At 43.0% G+C, this 22501-nt stretch overlaps 1 protein-coding gene across 6 annotated transcripts in view; it reads right to left on the minus strand.

The window, feature by feature from the left end:
- Positions 1 to 22501, minus strand: part of ptprea (protein tyrosine phosphatase receptor type Ea) — a 67577-nt gene that overhangs the window by 38451 nt on the left and 6625 nt on the right. The window contains exon 2 of one of the 6 annotated variants that reach the window (XM_018761130.2): positions 2672 to 2793. The exons of 4 other annotated variants lie outside the window; for them this stretch is intronic. The gene's annotated coding sequence lies outside the window, so the exon portion shown is untranslated. Of the gene's footprint in view, positions 1 to 2671; positions 2794 to 18751; positions 18941 to 22501 lie in introns of those variants that run through there. One more of the 6 variants, XM_018761131.1, reaches the window with a different exon arrangement.

Consider the following 22501-nt stretch of genomic DNA (forward strand, 5'->3'; position numbering starts at 1 on the left):
TAATGAAACCTGTGAGAAAGTGCAGGCTATCAAGGCCTCATTAGGTGTACAGCTGCGATTACAGGACTGGAGGGTGTAGAAATACTGTGTGAAAGCCAACAGTATGGAAGCACTTTGATTGTGATTTATTATATGTAATAAAACAACTTCAGACAGAAGCAAGTAACAGTTATTTTGCAATTTTATGACCCTCTAGATAAGATGTAATCCAAATGAATAAATTAACAGAGGTGACTCTTTGTGTTTTTCCTTGGGTTACATATGTGGAACATCTCGCTGATTCACTTTTCATTTTGCTGTGTCCCAGTGTCATTGCTGTTGCATATATATTTAGAGTCAGTTTTTCTATATTTATATATAGAAAAACTGACCCTAAACCCTGCACACTGGCATCAACATACTGCTGTTTGCCATAAGAGGAGAATTTCAAAATGATGAAGAATGACATTTAATGTAACGCAGAAAATTCAAGAGATTTTGTAATCAGTTTTTTCTAAAGTCTGATGAATATCCTCTGTTTGTCTGCCTACATACTGAAGAAATCATCACAACTCAGGATACAGCTAAAGAAGTAGAAGAGGAACCCTGCCAGAGGTTAGGGAGAAACCCCTCCCAGGGCAAATAGAGGGAACGCCCTTCATTCACTTCTCAGTCCACTGGTATAATGCAGGGCAGTAAAAGACCCATTGACCGCCACTTGTGGCCATAGCCTCAACAATGCTTCTCCTTTTCAGCTGTTACATGCTTCAGAGGAAAAAAAAAAATGAAAATATGACGTGTTTATGAACATCAGTAATTTGCAGCGCGCCATGGTCTTTAAAACAAACAAAACCATTGCCGTAATTGAAGAAAACGCTGCAATGTTCACACTGAGCTTCTAATAATATTACCATAAATACAAAATGATGTTTTGGAACTTGTGCTATCTTCACCGTGCTTCACTGATTTTCTGGTAAACATTCGGGACTTGGTCACCAAACAAAAAAATCCACAGCGTGTATAGGGCAGAAAGTTACACACGCGCACTGGCAATCTCTCAATGGGTGTGTTTGGCTGAAGCTCAAGGCAGCACAGTCTTATCGGCACTTCCTCCTTCAACATCTCTATGCAGAATCAGCTGAGCACTGGAGGAAATGAGAGGGTCCCACTCCCATGTAGCCGCCGTCCACAGGGCCCTCAAGGCGAACGGTGCAAAAAATTCTCTGAGAGACAGGGAGCCTGCACACGTTCTGACATTCAGCCCAGAGAGTAGAAAAATCTGAATTATTTAAGGAAGACATAAGCAACACATATGGCTATTTTGAATAAAACTGACAGGGTGTGGGTGTGAAAGGCAGCTTCACAACTGTTGTTGGTCACATCTCTATAGAGAATAGCAAGTAAGCAGAAATAATTTAAGAAATGTTTTCAAGGACAAGCAAATGTTGAAGGATGAAGGAACAGATTTTGAATACATTGAGCCCGACGTGCTTTGCGTACAGGCGCTGCAGTGTAGGTCACCGGGACAGCCTAGGCAGGACCAAACAGGAGGGGCTGAAGACCATCTGGGGCTCCATTGTAGAGGGACACGCACAGCGACAAGGCCATGGGAGTGCACACCATTCGGGGACGTGTCAGCCAAGACACCTGAAGAGAGCTCTCTCTAAAATGCTCCTAGGACATCCTTGGAAACCAGTGTGATAAGCCCTCTGGTTTAAGGATGCAAAAGGTGACATCTTGCATTAGGAAATAAACTAAAAGTCAATCATCTTGACAAGGCATGAGAATGCTGAGAGGACCATAATAACTTCCACTACAACTGTGCCATTTAATATGGATTGTCAAGTAATCCCAGCTGAAAGAGAGTCATGGTGGTCTATATAAACACCCAGTTCCCACTTACGTATACAGTTATTCATTCAGCAGATGCTATTCTCCAAAGCGACGTACAGAAATGCATTACGCCAACAGAGTTATAGACGAAGATACACAATTCTCAAAGCACAGTCAATTACTCCAACACCACAGTTTAACTAGCATACTGAACACAAATAGCTCCCTATAGAACTAGTAGGGAGTACTTTTTTAAACAGATAATGATGTGGAAGTTTCCAGAGAAGTGAGTCTGAAATGTATGTTTTGAGACCTCTCGAGCATTGGGAAGGATTCAGCAGTTCTGAGGGAAAAGAGGGAGATCATTCCATCACACTGCACCCATAACTGAGAATATTCTAATTTTTGCACACGTTTTAGCAAAGTGAAGTACAACTGATGGTAGAGAAAAGTGCAGATGAAGACTTAGATACTTTCACCGTATGTTACCTTGACTTGGTAAAGACACATTTACACCAAAAAAGCAAGATCAGAAGTCAGAAGAACATCAAGCTCATCCCCCTAAGCAACAATGTCCTCTTATCTCTGATCATTCTGCCATAGTTAAGGAATCGATCTCGTGACTGACAATTTATTTTTAAAAGAAATATACCTGACTTCCTTAATGTTGGCTTCCCCTGTAAAATGTAAGTCTTACAAACAGATGCATTGCATGAATGCAGCACATAGATATGTAAAAAAAAATTAACCACAAAGTGTCCAAAGTTTGTTGAATAAGAAATCTGCTATGAAGTTAATAACAAAACACCTAAGAAATGGTGCCAATGATAATGAGCAATAAGTATGACGTGATCCTTACACAGCAGTGTGTCCTTCCAGGAATCAAAGTGTCCTTTCCAGTCAGTCAAATGTCCAGCTGTTAGTCAACAGCAATCCCTTGTCTTAGTCATTGTTTAAAGCTGACTCAGAATACACTCTGTCCTAGAAGAGGAAGAGAAACAAATGAGATCACTTCCTATGTGCGAGCTGCCTTCAGTAGATGAGCGGAGGGCGGCTGGGAACGCATTGCACTTAGGAGTACCACTCAAAACATCTAAACAAAAACGCAGAAAATTTGGCCATGTCCCGCCCTGTTTGCATTCATTTCCTGACCGCAGGGGTCTCTGTCAAAAAAAATCCCTCGGGCTGAACGCAAATAAATCCCGACCGAACACTGACCCAAGTATCAGACGAACTTTGGAAAAAGGAAAGAACAAAACGAGGAGAAGAGAGAACATGAAAACAGATGGGATTGCCCTGGGTGTGTGACGGCCCTGTGACATTATTGAGATTTACAGCAGGGAGTGTGTTTTACGCCCGTCGGCCTACGGAGCAATTCCGCAATCCTCAGCCCTGAACCGCATCCTAATCTCACCCACAAACAACATCCAACCCTCATTCCAGGCTTGAGACAATGCCTCTTTGAATAGCATCAGTCCATCTGTGTTTCACAAATGTGAGCGATTATGTGTGTTAATGTTGTGTGACACGTTTCTTTCAACACTGCACACCACTCAGGGGGACATATTCACATCTATTCACTTAGAAGACACTTTTCTCAAAGCAACATCCAATGAACACAATGTAGTGTTGCCAGCCTACACCTTATTTAGCCAAGGTGACTTACAGTGCTAGATACACTACTTACAATGAGTCACTAATCCATCTGCCAATGAAATACACTTTGTCACTCACACACACTGTGGGCGATTTTTAGAGTCACCAACCCACCCGAACAGCATGTCTTTGGACTATGGGAGGAAACCAGAGCACCTGGTGGAAACCCACGGAGACGAAGGGAGAGCATACAGACTCCACACAGACTGAGCAGGGATCAAACCCACATCCTCTCGCACCACCCAGGCGCTGTGAGGCGGCAGCGCTACTCGCTGTGCCACTGTGGTAAAGACATGGGAAGAAAAACATGATGATCAGCACATTCTAACAATGTAAAAGCACAGCGATGTGGACCTTGTAATGCTTGACACATCTCTTCAGAGGAACAGAGAAAAAGCTCCATCAGCTTTGTACACGGTTACCCAGCATCCCTCGCATGCTCCTCCACCTGCTATGGCTTGCCACTGAACAGTCCATCTGCACTGCCCAGTTTCTAAAGCTCATTGCAACGTTGGTCTCCGCACTCAGATCCCTCCCTCCTTTTTCTAGACCTAATCATGAACTCAGATCACTCCTTACTTTGTGGATAATGCCCGTCAACCACAAATCAGAACATGAGGGCTAGGCTGGACCCTCTGATAAAAGTCCGTTTGGTGCTTCTGGAAGCACTTGAGTAGGAAACATGACCTGCTGGGGACCCACTCAAAACAAGTAAATAACACTCCCCTAAGGGACTGAACCGGGTAAAGGTTATAGATGCAGCAAATTGTGCAACCACAGGAACAGAGGCTTCTGGGGAGTCACGGGGTGCTGACATGTCTTGTGCTTTCAGAACGATGCGGTCACTGCACCGATTTTGAAATTCTGTCTCGTCTCTCTGTGTGTGCCTGCGTGTCCATGAAGGTTGTGACGTTTCACTCAAGTGCAACCCGTCAACGAGAGGCGAAAGGAAGAATTTACTCATGTAAATCTCTAAATCTGATTATGTGTAACTTTAGAACCAGCATTGTATCGTAAGTATATATAACAACGTTCATTTTTCCAATGAAAGACAAAATGTGCTTATGAAGAAGGCCATGGTGATGGCCTCAACCAACCTCGCCAATGAAAAAGAGTCAAACAGAGCATACGTGTACAACAGTAAATGATTTCTGATCGCAAGAAGCAGCCCTTCCAATAAATGCCACAGCTCTCCCATATGAAGGTGAAAAGGAATATGATTACATTGTTAATTCCAGCCTGTGGAGATGCCGCGTTTTATTACGCGGTTGACTGGTTCGCTTGATTTCATTGCTGGTTCTACATTCATTAGCAACAGGACAGGAGCGAAATGGACAGCTCCCACCATCCTTGGTCTAATCCCACATGGGATATAACCTCCTATTTGCCTATTTGCACTTGCCTCTGGGGATTAAGTATGCAGAGTTATTTGTTGCCGCGAGAGACGAGGGGTGGGGGAAGTCTGCTAACCCAGCATATAGTAGAAGATACAAGGGATCTATCAACTAGGTAAACCAAACCAGAGATAATCGTGCTTATGCGCTGGGGGAAGAGGGCTGGGGTCTAACTCAGTATAAAACAACAAATAAATTAGTAAATCCAAAACTACTGACCAATACAATCCCTGAAAGCACAAATATTAAAACCATTCAAATTATATGCATTTTTATATATTAAAACTGAGTATTTGTACTGAAATGATATATGTTTTCTGTTTGATAAAAAAAATGGTACGCTTTGTGCTATAAGCAAGGCCAAATTTAGCACATCATTTGTACACAGACAACACTTGATAGATAGATAGATAGATAGATAGATAGATAGATAGATAGATAGATAGATAGATAGATGAAAAAGAGGTACAGAGCACGGCCCATTCTCCAAGCACAAGGGTCAGAGTGAAGGGGATTAAACCCTTCATTCATTCAAAATCTGGATTAGGGGAAATCCCAAAGCAAGTCCGTGGTGTGTGCCTCTGGATTAGCGCTGCGACGGTCCCCAGGACGCACAAAGACAATGAAGGTTTCTGTTTTTCACACACCGCTGGCCAGCGCTTACAATGGAGCACTCATTCCTAACAGGGTCAGAGCTGATTATGCGAGCAGCGAGCAGTCCGCAGAGAGCTGTGTGGATCTGGCAGAATCAGACAGGATTTGGAGATTATGATATCACAAGGACCAATTAGCCTGTTTGTGCCGTGGGACCGCGGGGGGGGGGGCTCTGAAGTACCGTGAAAAAGAAGAATGGATGTGTCATACCTCCAGCATCACGGAGAGAGCTTCCAAAAGTGGTAAAATGGCACACAAAACAATGCTGGAGATCCATACAAATGCAGACTGCGACACTTGAGAGTTACAACGGGGAACAAAGTATAAATACATGCCTATTCTTTTTTTTTTTATTTATTTATCTGATACCTTTCTCCAGGTCAGCCTACAATGTTAGGTTCAGACTTAAAGCTACTTGAAACAATTGCCCCATTTATACAACATGGTATTCTTGAATACTGCAATAGACCAGCATCCTGTCTGGAGTGTACCTTGCCTACTCTACATTTTACATTCATTCATTCAGCTGACACTTTTTCCCAAAGCCATGTACAATGTTATGGTACTTACAATTATCCACCCATTTATACAGCTTGGTATTTTCACTGGAGCAATTTAGGGTACGTACCTTGCTCAAGGGTACTACAGCCAGAAGTGGGAATCCAACCTTCAGCCGTTGGGTCCAAAGACAGTAGCTCTAACCATTACATTACCAGCTGTCCCTAATCCCCTTTAGTTGTGGAATAGGTTCTAGACAGCCACAACCCTGTCTAGGACAAGTGATTTTCAACAGTGATTGAATGAATACTTCTTACTCTATCTAGCTATCAATTCAGGATAAAAGCCTTCATCAAAGGTACTGCAGTAGGGATCTGAGCCTAGGTCCTTTAATTGTAAGGCAATAGCCTTAATCACTGTGGTACCTGCTGGCCACCAGATAAAAAAATGCATAAATTATTAAATTATTAACATACTGTAGATACAGTACAAAAATATCACTATAGACGTATCACGACGAGCACGCAATAGCTACCCCGACAATCTCATGTCTCTACGCTTCTAGTGAGAAAGGTGACAACCTTTCGGTCTTTACTGTAGCTTTTTTAGATCTGCGAGGCCACTGCATCTTAACTGCGGTTTACATGTCATTAGCATAGGCGCCATGTGTAACAGCCAGCAAAGCAATAAATGTACCTCCGTAGTGGTGCTATGCGCATCTGTTTCAGTCACAAACACCAAAGCTGTGTGCAGTGCAGCACAAACGAAAAACCCAGCAGCAACTGCCCACACTTGAATTGGCAGCTCTGCAGATAAAGTGCATCCCACTGCAGTCACTACGGTAAAATTTTTGCAATTCAAATATGTATGTCTCCAACAATTACTTAGGTGCTTTAAGGATACCATATGGAAGCATTTGAAATGGTAAATGTTCAGAAAGTGGATTTCAAAGCTTGTTTCTAAGGATTTGCTTTTTGACATCTTTGTGCAAATATAACATTGTAGGCATGGTGCAAAGGCTAACTGATTAACTCCAGAACTCATATGGTCCAGTTAAATATCACCCCAAAAGAAACAAATATGCACAGGTCAAAAAACTGTGATGGAAACGTGCACATTGCACTTTACTTGCATTCATGCCCCCCTCCTTACATAAGTCAGCATGCAAAAACAAGAATGATGAACACTGTTCTGCAGGACCCATCAAAACACACGCACACACACACTTTCGCTTGTCCCATACGGGATCGCGGGGAACCGGAGCCTACCCGGTAACACAGGGCGTAAGGCCAGAGAGGGAGGGGACACACCCAGGACAGGATGCCAGTCTGCCGCAAGGCACCCCAAGCGGGACTCGAACCCCAGACCCACCGGAGAACAGGACTCGGGCCAACCCACTGCGCCACCGCACCCCCTCCCATCAAAACATGTTTTTTTTTAAATTATTTTTTAATGATATAGTAATTACTTTATTGCACTGGTCACTTCATTGGCTACAATTAGAAACACTCATTTATTTGTTCTTGTCTGTATATCATCCTTAATCAGGATTTTCCTCTGCGCTCCTGTACATGTCCCATTAGCCAATTTCATTAAAAGTTAATCCGAGACCAAGTCATACAGAGACTTTGCAGTTGCACAACTTTATGGTATTTTCCTTCTTCTTGCAATGAAATTTTGTGGAGCCGGCAACAGAGCGGAAGTACAGCGCCATTAATGTCTGTTATACTCAAGGTCTTAGCATGACCCGTGTGACCCCGTGGTAACCACTGTCCAAAAACAAGTGACACGAGGAAAGCTGTCAGTCACATGGAGTGACTCACGTCTAGGATGCAGAACTGGAGAGCTACAGCTGTACTCTGGTCAGCTCCAGTTTCCACCTCATGACTGTATACAGCAGCGAGCAATACATCGTTTAAGGGGCAGGAGGTGGGCACAGACGAAGAGAGCAGAGCATCTTTTCTGAAATTACCCAGCCTCCTCAATCAGTTCCTCAATTAATTCAGAAAAGACAGGTGCTGATTCTGCACTGGAAAATTCATGAAATATTTATTCTCAGCGCATACGCTCATCAATCGCATCCGAAGTCTATGGCACCAGTGTACATTTTTCAATACGTATTCAAAAATTACCTCAGATATCTAACATCACCCTTCAAGTGCCATTTTTAGAACAGGCAACTTAAACTGAAGAATTTTAACACTAAGGGCCAGATCCGCAAACATTTAGCAATGGGCCTTAGGCCCATATAATAAGACAATAAATGCACTTATAAGACTTTCCCTTTAACAGCGCAAAACATGGGAAAGAAACTATGCAAATCTCCAAATCCAATTTATCAAAGCTGGTGACATAACAGTTATTAGCTATTTTGCTTGTAATTTAACACCTGCGAAAAGGATGTCTTAACTTGTTTCAGACTTGACATGGCCGCAACAGCTTTTGCTCGGGGTAGGCATACATACACTGCGACAGAGACGGCACATTGGAAAGGATAGAGTTTTCACAGCACATCTACCTACAATGTCAGAAAAAAAAAAAACACTGTCCAAACATATCGACTGCCAACTCACATCGTACTTGATTTGCTGGATGAACACAAGGATGACCCAGAACCACAAACCAGAAGATGTCACACAATCCCTGCAGCAACAAAGCTTCAAGCCAGCCTTCATTTCTTTGCCTCCAGTTCTTTCTAGCACATGGTGGCTTCTGTAGCTGCAATGTCAGTCACCATGATCATTGGCACCTCTAGTCCATAGTCACATGTGCAAAGAGTATAAAATCATAAACTCTTCCCCAGTAACCAATTGGCTCTTAATGAGATCAAACAGATATTTATGATTTCTAAGAGTTACCAAAGGTACTATGTGCAAGTGATGGAGCACATATTCAGTTGATCTCCCCATCTGAAACTAGGTCCCACAACAGAAAAGACACACGCTATTAATGTTCAGGTAGTGTGTGACTTCAAAACCATTATTACAAACGTTGTGACAAAATATTCAGAAGTTCTTCACAACACTTTGCTTTTCAGGAATAGTAGCCAGTATCAGAAGATGAGGAATTGCAAGTACAGTATTGGCTGGCTAATTTACATTTAATAATTTTAGCTGATGTTTTTTTCCAAAGTGACTTACAATGTTATGTATGATTATTTTCCCATTTATACAGCTGGGTAATTTTACTGGAGCAATTTAGGGTACATACCTTGCTCAAGGGTCCTACAGCCAGAAGAGGGAATTAAACCTGCGACCTTTGGTTCCAAAGGCAGCAGCTCTATCCACTACACTACTAGGTATAATGTATATAAATGTCTATTTTTTACACTTATGAATTATTGACTGTTCACCAATTGCCCAAAGGAATGTAAACATTAAAGCTGCGTGTGCTTACCCCTTACAGCCCTGAATCATGACATGTGTCACAAACCCAAGGTCACCTTCAGAGCAGGACTACAAGCAAGCATACATGGGAACTTGAGAGCCTTGAATGTGCTATAATAATGCTTCAAAAGCCATTTTGGCATGCTAGATAGATCTAGGAGAGCCCTTCTTTACAGTTTGGAGAAGGTCTGTCTCACTACTGCTGCATGCTTCACAACACTGCAGTGCACAGTAGCAGCCAAACAAGGTGTTTGAGGCAAAGCAGAAGCAAAGAGGAGAGGATATGGACACCCCAGATCCTCTGCCAGCTGGTGAGGGATATGGGATAAACTACTTAGAACATACTTTTATGAGGACAGTCCCTATAATGTTTGTTAGATTTGCTTGCTTTGTCATAATGCACAACAGTATTAAAGTTGTGTTATCCTTAAAATAAATTTATCTGTGCAATATGTCCCATGCATCTTAAAAACAAAAAAGTCTCAATTATATACGGAAAAGGAGGTCTTGTCCAAATGTGTATTTACTGCATGTACTTATGACATGGAACATGACCCTCACAATTTGAAGTTTATTCACACGACAACTGTATAGGCTGTTCCAAAGTGTTAATGGCAAATCCTCGGCAGGACCCTCACCTGTACATCTCACAGACACTTTATTGAAAGTAAGTTTTTCTTTGTGCATCTTCTTAATGTCATTCTGCCTTTTACATATGTATGACAGAATGTTTTATTCCTTCCACCGCATTTACCCCAACCATCATGGCCCTCCATAGAGCATTTTTAAATGCAGGCAACAAATTCTGGAAACAAAAAATCTGCATTAAAAAAATTCATCCAAAATGTAATGTGAAAGTCACACATTGCATAAACAAAGCAGAAGTGCAGAGATGTGCTTTAGCTAGCACTAGTGTACCATCAGCTGTTTCCTGTAGGCTTCCTGTCTCATGTTCGCTTTGTACAGTGGCAGTGCAAGAATGACTGCCAAGCCTGCTCCCTGCTCCACCCTACACAACTCATAGAAACATACCCATTAATAACCTCATTAAGTGTTTGAGAATCATTAAGTCTTATATATCATGCTAAAATAGGCTGACAGTTTTATAGGTGTTTTACAGTGTTCAACTAATATTTGGGGAAATTGTTCCAGGCTTTCAAATGGGCTGAGAATGCATCATTATTATTTTCCATTAAAAATAATTGGAAATTAAATTTTTGGTATCCAAAATTTCTGCACCATTTTCAGGAATGGATTAATTTAATAAATCGAGGGATTGCTGTATTTGTTGATTTCCTTGACTAAAACCTCCACCTGCAGCAAACATATATTTCCCTTTTCTTTCCTTTGCCTTACTATACTGATTCCTGAAAGTGAAACATGTGCAAGCATATTCCACTGGTCATATTCACATTAACAAAGTGTGCCTGTGTTAATTTCCATGCTTGTTTTTAGAAAATAATCCACCAAATCAGCCACCATTCTCAGCACTAAATGTCACACTCATGTTAGTTCGTACCTCCCGTGGTAGGTCTCGGTCCAAAAGTCCATTTCTTTAACTTTGATGCTACCTGCTGCCAAATAAAATTTCAAAAGCAATGTAAAAGAAATATGTTTAGTAAAGCTGAAAGAATTGGAGCGCTGAGGTAAACCTCTCCCTCATCCATCAGTTTGCCTTATAGGAATTCCTCAATGCACCCCCCACCACTGTTCACACCAACCACCCCATTTGCAAAATAAAAATGCACAAAAAAAGACATTAAGCTTATGGATAAAACAACACAAGCACAACCCTCAAAAAGAGATAGTGACAGGAAATTAATTAAAAATACGCACCAGTTTGCATACTTGCCCATGGCCTCATTAGTAGGAGCTGCAGCACACGAACACCAAACTTATATAAATACAAGGGAATTATACAGTGGCATGAGGTGTTTATACTAAAAGTGGTATACACCGCTATGATATCATAACTTCCTCTATCCCTAGACTAGACCTTCGTTCTTTCATTTCCTTTTCTCTTCAGCACACACCCTTTGTGCTTTCTATTATCATCACTTCTCTCTAGTTAATACATGTGCAGATTCTGTGAAATTCCACTGTAAAATTAAGAGAGTCACAAGTTAATCAAGAGTAATGCCAGTCAGCATACGGCCAAATCTTGTATCTTCACACACAGAGAGGATTTCTTTGTAAAGGCTCATTTCTGTTATTTTACCTGATTTTCTCAAAAACAGAAAACAGCATAGAAAAAATTACAACAACTTTAAATAGCCGTACTGATTTTCTCTTTTTATAGAGTATGCATGCCTCAGAGAAACTGCTTTATATCCTTCCCATAAAGCTGAATTTGCTTTTGAAAGCTGATCCTGATACTAGAGCCTTGCTGCAGGAGTAGCTGGTCTGCATCCGCGCTACCTTAATGAAATCCAAGCTCTGTTGTGCGAACACTGAGTTATCGGATTCTCAGCAGCAATGGGCCTGGGACGGACTGAAAACATGATAGCTCAAATTGATGCAATGACTGTGACGGTCCCCTTACTTTTATGAGAAAGGTTTGTGAATCCTCTGGATTTCTGTGCGACTGACTCCTAAAAATGTGATCTGATCTTCACACACTCACTGTCTGAAACCGCGTGTCCCGGGGGGGGGGGGGGGTGTGTCACGGTGAACCGGAGCCTAACCCAGAAACACAGGGCACAAGGCTAGAGGGGGAGGGGACACACCCAGGACAGGATGGCAGTCTGTCACAAAGCACCCCAAGCAGGACTTTAACCGCAGACTCAAATCTGGTAACTGATTTACTTCTTTATTTTGGATCATTGTCATGCTCTATGATGCAACTTCATTTGAGTTTTAGACTATACACAGGTACCCTAAAATTCTGCTAAAGAATTTCCTGATTGGAATTCATTCGTCCATCAACACTTGCAAGGTACCCAGAACCTGAGGCAGCAAAGCAGCCCCACACCATTGTACTCCCTCCACCATTCCTTACAGATTTTGCAGTCTTTTGTTTTCTCCTAAGATAACACTGTATACTTTCACTAAAAAGAGTTCAACTTTTGTCTCATCTGTCCACAAACAACTGATTCATTAGTGCTTGGGAACATCTAAATGGACTTCAGAAAACTTAAGATGAGCAGCTGTATTGTGTTTTTTATAGAGAGAGGTGATTTCCTCCTTGGTAACCTCACATGAACACCACTTTTGTTCGGTGTTCAGTGTTTTTCTTTGGGTATGAACACAAATACTGTCAAGTGGAAGAGATGCCTGCAGATGTTTAGGTGTCCTAGGGCTCCCTAAGGTTGTTACTTCTCACTTTGTCACTTGTTTGAGAATTTTACAGTGTGCCATTGACTGATCTCTGCAAGACACCTACTCCTTGGGAGAGTAGCAGCTGAAAAGCCAAATTTCCTTCATTAGTTAACTATCTACCTAGCTGTAAATTGATGGAGGCCCAGAAATCCTTTTGTAATCCTCTACATGTCTTATGAGCTTCAACAGCTCTTCTTCTGAGGTCCTCTGAAAACTCTTGATTGAGCCATATTGCACTGAAGACCAGGTAACCAAAATTGTGTATGCCAAAGCAGGTCAAAGCTATATATGATCTGAACTGGAACAGCTCATTGACTGGAATAAATGACTCCAATTCTCCTCGTTATCTCAGAGGTTCATATACTTTTTCTATAAATGTACTAGATTGTTTGGACTATTTGTTCAACAGAGAAAATGCTAAATGTTGTGTGTTGTTTTACTGAAATACGACTGTCTTTATTTATTATTATGAGTTTGATGAAAATCAAATTTTGGTACATTTTAAGAGCCATTCAAGCAAAAATCTGCATAATTCTTGGGGTTTTACAAACTTTTTCTCACCACTATAAGTGACTCCGCAGGAAGTCAACAATATAATAATTAAAAATGAAAGCTCTGTTTCGGGAACTTATTTGTCTAATACAATTTCATACATTACGATTTAAAATTATCTTTATTTGGACCATCCTGAATGATCCACTTAATACAGCAAATGAAACATAATTAACATTTGCTCGTGAAACACTACAAAATATTTTGAGCAGCTTCTTCAGTAACAAGATTATTAAATTACATTAAACTTCTCAGTGTGGGCAATACCATGACCTTTTTAAATTACATTTACATTATTCATTTAGGAGACGCTTTTCTCCAAAGCACTGTACATCTCATAGAAAACACACACACACACACACACATTTTCGGAACCGCTTGTCCCATACGGGGTCGCGGGGAACCGGAGCCTACCCAGCAACACAGGGCGTAAGGCCGGAGGGGGAGGGGACACACCCAGGAAGGGACGCCAGTCCGCCGCAAGGCACCCCAAGCGGGACTAGAACCTCAGATCCACCGGAGAGCAGGACCCAACGCACTGCGCCACCGCGCCATAGAAAACACATTGTGTGCATTACATTCGCAGAAAGAGAGACATAGATGCAGACGTGTGAATCTTGAGCGCAGTTAGAAATTAAAACTGCTGCTGACCTGTATACACAGTAACTTGTTCACAATCTCATACCATATAAAGCATTTTGCCACAGAGTTATAAACAGGTTAGTAAGACAGTACACTAGGACGGTGAGACGTATGCTTGGCTGTGAGTTTTGGACACAAACTTTTGTGGAGCCAAGAAATTTAACATGTAAACAAAGCGAAAGGGTTATCAAGGAAGAGAAATGTCTTCTTTTGCAGGCGCTCTAATTTTGTACAGAGAAAACTGGGGAGTATTATGAGGTCATCTGAAACCACAGAAGCTTCAAATGGGCAGGACCCCAGTAGATCTCTGTAGGTGAATGGTCAGTGCTGGGATTGTACAGCACTTTTCTACATTCATATTCCAATAGACATTCGTTCATGCATTCCACATCACAAGATATTGTAGACTAACATGAAAAAAATACTGATTTTGTATAATAAGACAAACAGAGCTACTTTTTTTAGTCTTTTAGCTATGAAATGACAGACGACTCCTCCCAATACTATGGCAATCCAAGGGCAGGCATCAGATCCTACCCAACTCAGATGGGTTCTGATCACCATATTTTCTGGTGGAAAGGCAGACATTCCTCTGGGGAACTGAAACAGTGAACTGTGTCTCAGAGGGCTTCTCCAACTGGAATTTCTGGGATAGTTTTTTGTTTGCGACAGCTCCGTGTGTGGTTTGAAAATCCCTCAGTCCTACGACAATAGCAGACACTGTGGTGTTGTAAATCACTATTTATGATATATAATCATGTGCACGCTGTGTTTAAGTTGCACACAAAATCAGCAGAGATTTTTCAGAAATATTCCCTAATGGAGGCCTTTTCGCATCCGCTACGGCCATCCTCAAATTTCCTAAACAGCCCAGAGTGCAGCAGAGTTGTGCATAGCCAGATTACATGTACACTTATGGATTTGCATGACTTTGGTTGTAAAGGAGGATTATTATATGTTTATGAATGAAAAAAGCTTGAAAACATTTATTGAAATACTGTGACTGAGCTTCAAAGATTTGCTACCCTGAAGAGAGAAAGGCCACAATGGTGACACACTGAGCCATGTTACAGCAGCCCTAAAAGAGGTCACGCACCAAAGAACATTTATATTGCTCCACCAGCATACTGGAAGATGGAACGCGAACCCCCACCTCCCATGCCACAGCTTGACAAAACACGACTGAGTTTCCCGCCGCAGTTCACCACAGCTCTGCAACTCCATGCCGTTCTGCGAAGCCCTGCTGGGTATACACACTTCCCACTCATTCCCGCCAAATGAGGATCACTCCAGCGTTTCTTTGGTGATGCCATAAATCTGACAACATAGCACCATGATGCGGCTGCCTGGCGACAGACTCCCTTGACAATTTTCCAGACATGCCTGGGTCTGCTGAGGCTGTCACACAGCCTGGGCATTTGTGGCGCTGCAGCTCGGTGAACCGCTAATGGTGTGGATCGGTAGGTTTTGTCACATTGTGAGCTGCACCTGTGCCGGAATACTTGTACACAAGACACCCTAGAATCTGGCGAGCGCTCAGACACCCTTCAAATCTCCCAATGCTCTGACACAACGTGCGTGAGGGACGAGGGATGCACTAATTTCAGTTCCATATGATGACCAGATACAGGAAGCTCCCCATTACAGTGATGAATGCCAAGACCCCTGAGATGGGGTTATGAACTCTTCAAAAGACCTGCATAAACTAACTATTGGTCAACAAAATGAAACACCGGAGTCTGTAGTCATTATGGCAAAATGTGCTATATACTCAGAAAAAAATTGCCTGAAGGTTGAACACTATGCTACTGCTGCTCGTGCCAAAATCCTAAATATAACTACATATTTACATCACTGCAATTGCCTATTTAGACCCACAGGAACTGAAAACATGGATCAGGTCTTGTCTGATCCAGAGAATGAAAGCTCCCAGCATTTTCCATCAGCTGCAGGTCTCAGGGATGTGGAGCCCAGCAGATCAGTAGTGGACCATGGAGGTTAAAGCCCAGCCAAGACTGAGCTATGGCCAGTGTCACAGCTGACCAAACAGGGATGAGGAATCCATCAAAAACCCATACTTGAGACATGTCCTTCATTTAAAAAAAAAAAAAAAAAAAAACACATCATCCACCTTTCAGACATGAAACCTTACATGAACCCACAATTTAGCACACTTTCAAAAAACAAGACACCAAAAAGGATGAATGAGCACATTTGCACCAGTGAATCGAGTGCCAAGGCTCAGGTGGGGTCCTCTTCATCCTGGCCAAAGCCTGGAGACAGGCTGTCACGCAGCAGGGATTCTGGACCTGTTCCAGAAGCACGCCTCAACACAGACGGTGGGACCCCCTGGCATCCATTAAACGATCCTCTGAACCATCTGATCTCGTACAGCTTCCTCTGCCCTCTAAATCACTCAGTGAGGCCATCTTTACTCATGCTCAGCTAATCGCCTGCTGATTCTCCACCAAGCAATGAGTCTGAAAAAGAACAGGTTGTAAGTTGACAAGAGAAGGTATCAGACAGCAGAGGTAATTTAATATTCTGTTTATGACCCATAAAATACTCACTCATGTCAGCTTTCCACCTACTTTACTACAGCCACTGCCAACTACAGCTCCTTAAGGAATTAATCAGAACAAATGATTTGATACTGGGGCATGGATGAACCGAGATATAAATGTGCACTTAGCCCAGTGCCATCTTTCCAGATTTCATTCAACCATTATGCAAATTGGGAGGAGTGGAATTTATTAATTAAGCAATGTGACTGCCTTGCTTTTGCAGTTTGTCTTAATGTGTATGTGTGTACCGATCAAGCCAACCCAACTGTGTGGAAGGAATCTGAGATTTTCTGCTGACCCCTAACTGGGACAGACCTGCTCTGTCACAACATGATACCGGTTTAGAAAAAGTGCTACACAATCCATTCTCTAGTCTATTTTACGCCAGTCTCTGCTCAGTAATGAAGCAGGTTTTTGTCATCTTTCACATGCAGATGATTTAAGGGTAGCTGCACCCACCTATACCATAAAAGCAGCTTCCTACTGAGTGTTTTTTTTTTCCTAACAGTGAAATGATGAGCAGGCAGTCAAGCTGCAGTTCCTGAAGAGCTACTGGCCACCGCTGGTGGCCTCCAGCTCCCACAGCTCTTTAAAGACAAGTTAAGGTGGAAGGTTATCTTGCATCCCGGCATTCCTTGGCCAATAACCCCCAGTCTCGACCATGCAATTGCGGTAAAGGATTAGTTGGCATTTGTCATTACTGATATGTAGCGCTGAACACTGATATGGCAAACCAGTCCCAGCGTGTGAAGACAGACTCATTCACCACACTGTAAAGTCTAAATGTTTTCCACATTTCTCACTGTCTCCTGAGTGAATTATTTTCTTGTTCTTCAGATGTTTTAGAATCACTGTCTGAACCATACTGGAGTGCAGCTTTGAAAACAGCACAGTGTTATGTCATCAGGTAAGAAGCTGTGTTTACTATATACTTTCAGATTATCCATATTTACAGGTCCACACCTGACTGCATTTGTTAGAAGATATCAAAACAGGACCACGGGGTTTTTTTTTTTGCCTCTGGAGCAACTCCGACAACCTGCCGATCAAAGAGTTTGCAAGTGCAATACTGGAACTGTACAGGGCTGTTTTTGATTTGCTTCCCACAACCATTTGTGGTCCACAGTTTCCTCTCTTGCGATTTCTCCATCACGAAATGTACAGCATGACTAATCACGTGGCTAGGTGAGAAACTAGTGATCACTGAAAATATAGCTCCTAACAGAACAATAAGGAACAAAAAAACAGACAAACTAAATAATATGACCATAGTCTCATTTCTTAAAAAAACCAACCCTTTGATGGAACACTTGCCATAAACAGGAAAGGATGTGGCTATAGGCTAATATGACACATGCAAATGAAAGGCTTTTAGAATTGCACCATGTCACATGACTTCACGCTTTCGCTTCACCGCCTGCACTTCCAGTGTCTGGCCTCTGGGGGTGACAGTAAGTCATTTTGACTTTTTGAGAGCCAAATTCCAAAGCCGTCACCACTACAGCACTGCGCTGCCTCTCACGACTGAGGGCCTCTAAGAACTTACTGACCAGCTTGCACCAGAGTGAGGTGTCCACACAATCCTGATCTGATCTCAGTGGAGACTTCGCTGCAGCAGACCTTCACGTGCCCAACAGCGAGCACTGAACAATGGAGCATTAGCCCACTGAAAGAGCGAGGGAAGCATTTTGACCACCAGCTCACAAGTCACTGACCCCAAACAAATTCAATGATTTATCGTGAATTCAGTGTAAAAAGTCACAGCCAGACCTGTCTGTCGTGACCTGTAAATGAAGCCTCTCAACTCTGGAAGTCCAGGAATTTAGTTTCAGCCATGGTCCAAGTCACATAACTCGACTGCACCCAACAAAAGCCATTCAGGTGCTCCCTGGCTGAGGCGTCAGTGGTACCAACCACCAGAGTACAGCGTAACACCCTTTGTTCAGACTAAAAGTCAAAATTTCAGCACTGCAGTCATTTCATTCCCATGTTTATATATTAAAGGAATCTAGAGCTCTTAGGTAAATATCCAGTAAATGTTTACTGAAAAACAAGATCTCAGTCAATGATTAGACAAATATTAGTGAACAAGCAGTAAAGTGGCCAAATGTAAGTTAGCACAAAAAAATCACGAAGGGATGAAGGCTGGAAAACCGTACTGCTGTGAGCCCATAAGGAGCCCGTCATTCCACTGTTTGCTGACCGCCACGGTGCGGGAAGGAGTCGTCTTCCTGTTTCAATCTTTCCAGGGATCAGCTTTAGCGATTTGACTCACCAATGCTCTATAAAGGGTATAGCCACAAAGCCATCAGCAGGGGGGCGCTGACACACAAAAAATCCCCCCAACTCCTCCACACCACCTAATCGGGCCAGGCTTCCTGATAGACACACACACAGTGGAGACGAGTATCCAAGTAGCCCTTGAGGGAGAGGGACGTGTAGCTCATTAAAACAAAATGGCACTTCCTTCTCCCATGATGCCACTCCCCCCCCGCCCGCCAAACCTCCTCCCCATGACTGTCTGAAAACTCCCCACCCCCATCACCCTATCCCCGACAGAACCGCTGACTCAACTGACATCCTTAATGGACTTCGACTCCTGCAGAGCCCCTCAATGATCTCCACAATGACATTCTTACACACTTGGAGCACAGAGAACAGGGTTCATAGCACAACACTCAGTGCAGACATGCAATGTGAGATTGGTAAAAAAAAAAAAAAAAAGAAAAAATACCACAGTATACTTGAGAAATTTTCTCACTGCTGAAAAGAAAAAATCCTTACATATATATGTAGACAAATTTTTGTATTACAAGTCTCACTTACTGTCCTTAACTGCTTGTTCAAGTCAAGGCTACAGGAATGCAGAACCAATCCCAGAAGTACACGGTACAAGGCTCTGAAGGATACACTGTAGACAGGACAGCAGTCCAGCGCAGACCGATCACACACTACAAGCAATTCAGAGCCACTGATGTACATGAAACGCATCTTGGGATTGCAGGAGGGAACCAGAGCACTTGAAACCCACACAGAATAGGGAAAGCACACAAACTCCACACAGTGGACTTAAACTGACACCTAAACAGACCAAGCACTGGGAGGCAGCTGCACTACCTGCTGGGCCACCCTGGTTAGATGTCTGGCACATAAACAAAGAGGGTCACCAGTAACTCACTACAGCAAAAGCAAAAGCTCTCAAAAAAGCAGTCAACCCCGCCTCCAACCCCAGGAGAACAACCCCCAGTGAACTTAGTTGAAAAGTGTTTATTTTTCCATTACCAAGGAAATTACATCACGATTTTTGTGTGTGTGTGTGTGTGTGTGTTCTGACTGGCCTGCCACTCCCCTGTGCCAGCTCTTCAGGACAGCAGCTACACCATGAGCTACACTCATTATCTGCATCCTCACCTTCTCCTCTCTAGGTGATGGACACAAAACTGACAGGAGGAAGGGGGAAGGCAAGAGGCAGTGGAGTCAAAACCATCCTATGAGAGCGTTATATGGGCTACTGATCACATGCGTTTTAGTCCAGAATGTGTGCCTGTATAAAAGCGGGTGGTCGGAAAATGGGAGTGGCCTTCTGGAGCTCCTGACATCTAACCAAGAACCGCAATGGTTATATTTTCAAGATTTCCTTTGTCCCTATTAACAGACGAGTGAACGCCCTATATTTACAATAAAGAGGATTCGCTACCCTCATCTTGAGTTTTTGATGTTTGCTTACCTACTTTAGACACAAGGCCCGAGCCATTCAATCATGCATCTGTGTCTAAAGCTCTTTGTCTGTTGGTGAAACGAACTTTTGTTTACTCTCAGTTGTCCATCCCTTGGGAGCAAAGCATCCATTAAATGAATAAAATGTAAATGTAAATGCCCCCTACAGTCCTACAGACCTCTGACAGCAAAATGCTGTTTGCCCTCTAGCAAAGAAAACTTAAAGATTTTCTCAGGACCTCCAAGCAAGTCTTTCCAAACGGCCTGTTTTTGTCAGGAGCAAGCAAGTGTGCCGTAAGCCTTTAATAGCAGGCTTCCAAGCGCATCACCTCAGCTGTAATTATGTGTGGTCGGGTGCTCGAAAGCCTTCATCGCCACGACAACAGGCAGCGGCACACTTACACAAGTGTGACGTGTCACAAGCTGGCGTGGTAACAAGGCGCGTGTTGCAAAACAGTCAGTCCTGCACTTAAAAACAAGTGAGACCCCTGTTGGACAGTGGGAGGGTGGGGGGGTGGTGGTTCTACTATCTAATTAAACTGTGAAAAATGAGAGAAGAATTCAAAACCACCCTGATGACATCAGTGTCATTTTGCGCCTATGAAGCACTGCCATACGCTCTTGGAGAGCTCAACACCGTCAAGAGAAAAACTGCTAAACCCACAGCTTCTACACAATAGATCAGCTCCAACAGTAAAGGGGAAAACAGACCAAAGGTCAGCAAAGGTACGCAAGGCAACTACGTGGTTAAATTTAAGGGCAAGGGAATAACGATGGAAAACAACTTGTACACATACAACAGTTCGGTAGTCCCCCTCTGTGCAGTGTGTCAAAACTCTCACTGCTTTGGTATCTTGGTACCCTTGGCACCAACAAAGGGGAAGTGGTCATGGAAGACTGGGTGCAATGCACCATGCATGTGACACTCCAGTTCTTGGGGAGTTAAGATGGGTTAGCAAAGCGAGTTTATGACCACTGTGTGTGTACAAAAGCATAGCTAAACACACATGCAAAACATACCCACGGATGAGAGCTCTCCTAGATCATTAAGGAAATGTAGACTGATGTATGTGTAAAGTGCACATTCAGAACTGCTGAATCCCTCTCAACAGTCAAGGAAGATCTCAACCCACATCTGCCTTAATACCTTGTCTACTGCATAAATTTACATTATGTCATTTGCCACAAATACCCTTACACTATCTACCAATTACATAAGTAGCTGCCAATTTAATATACTTCCCGAGATTCACGTGTCTGCATCTATGTCTCGCTGTCTCTTGGTGAAAAGCACTTCTGCTCTCGCTGAGCTGTACGTCGCTTTAGATAAATGAATGAATGTACATGTAAATGAGGAAATATGAAATAATGTCACATCAGAGAGAAATAACAAGGGACCAACAATTCAAGATGTTTTGAGTTTAGATCTTCGAAAAAGGCTTTATTACACTGTTATTAGTCTGAGCCCCAATCCATTTATCACAACCCTGGAGGTATTAACCGCGTCGCTGTTTTATGATGGCAATAGAAAAGTGCCCAGCAAACCTTAGAAGACCTGCGGCGGCTACTGTGATCAGAATGCAGGACATGCACAGCGGCGCCTCTGTGAAGACTGCAGCCACGTTCAGCACGGCTATCACACTGCTTGAATCTGGGTGTGACCACTGGGTTCCGCTATGGGGGTGGGTTTGGGGTGAGCTGCCGGCCCCGCCTTGCCGCTACTACACTCCCCGACGGACCCACGGCTGCAGCGCACTCGCTCAGCCTGACCTCCCCAGGAGGCTGTCACTTCGCTCTTGAAATAGGACCCTGATCCCGGACTAGTTCGCAGGCCTCAAACAAGAACTCGAAAAGGACATCTGGGTAACCGGGCCCATCGCTGAAGGTGACAATAAACAGCGTTGTTTCTTATATGCTTGTGCAAACAAAGCTCCTCAGAATACAACTGGAAATCAAGATTTTTCTTTCTGGCCAAAAAGCACCCACACTGACACACAATGACATCTGAATGGATCGAAACCAGGAGTCATAGAAATACCCAGGAGGCCCAGGGATTCGCTGCTTCGCCACTGCTGTTTGCAAGAGCGCCCCCTGTGATCACTGCAGCTGCTAAGTCCAGCCTTCAGATAATGACATTCCAAGAATTTTAACCAGAAACATATGAGGGATATGACATCCACACTCAGACAAATACTCATTATTAAACCACGAAATAAGTACACATTAGAATTACATATAATACACTGAGTACTGTAATTTCACGCTTTTTCACACTTCAAGGAGCTATAACTGTGTGGTTGCCTGGAGT

This window comes from Scleropages formosus, chromosome 24 (genome assembly GCF_900964775.1).
Source record: "Scleropages formosus chromosome 24, fSclFor1.1, whole genome shotgun sequence".
Classification (NCBI taxonomy): domain Eukaryota; kingdom Metazoa; phylum Chordata; class Actinopteri; order Osteoglossiformes; family Osteoglossidae; genus Scleropages; species Scleropages formosus.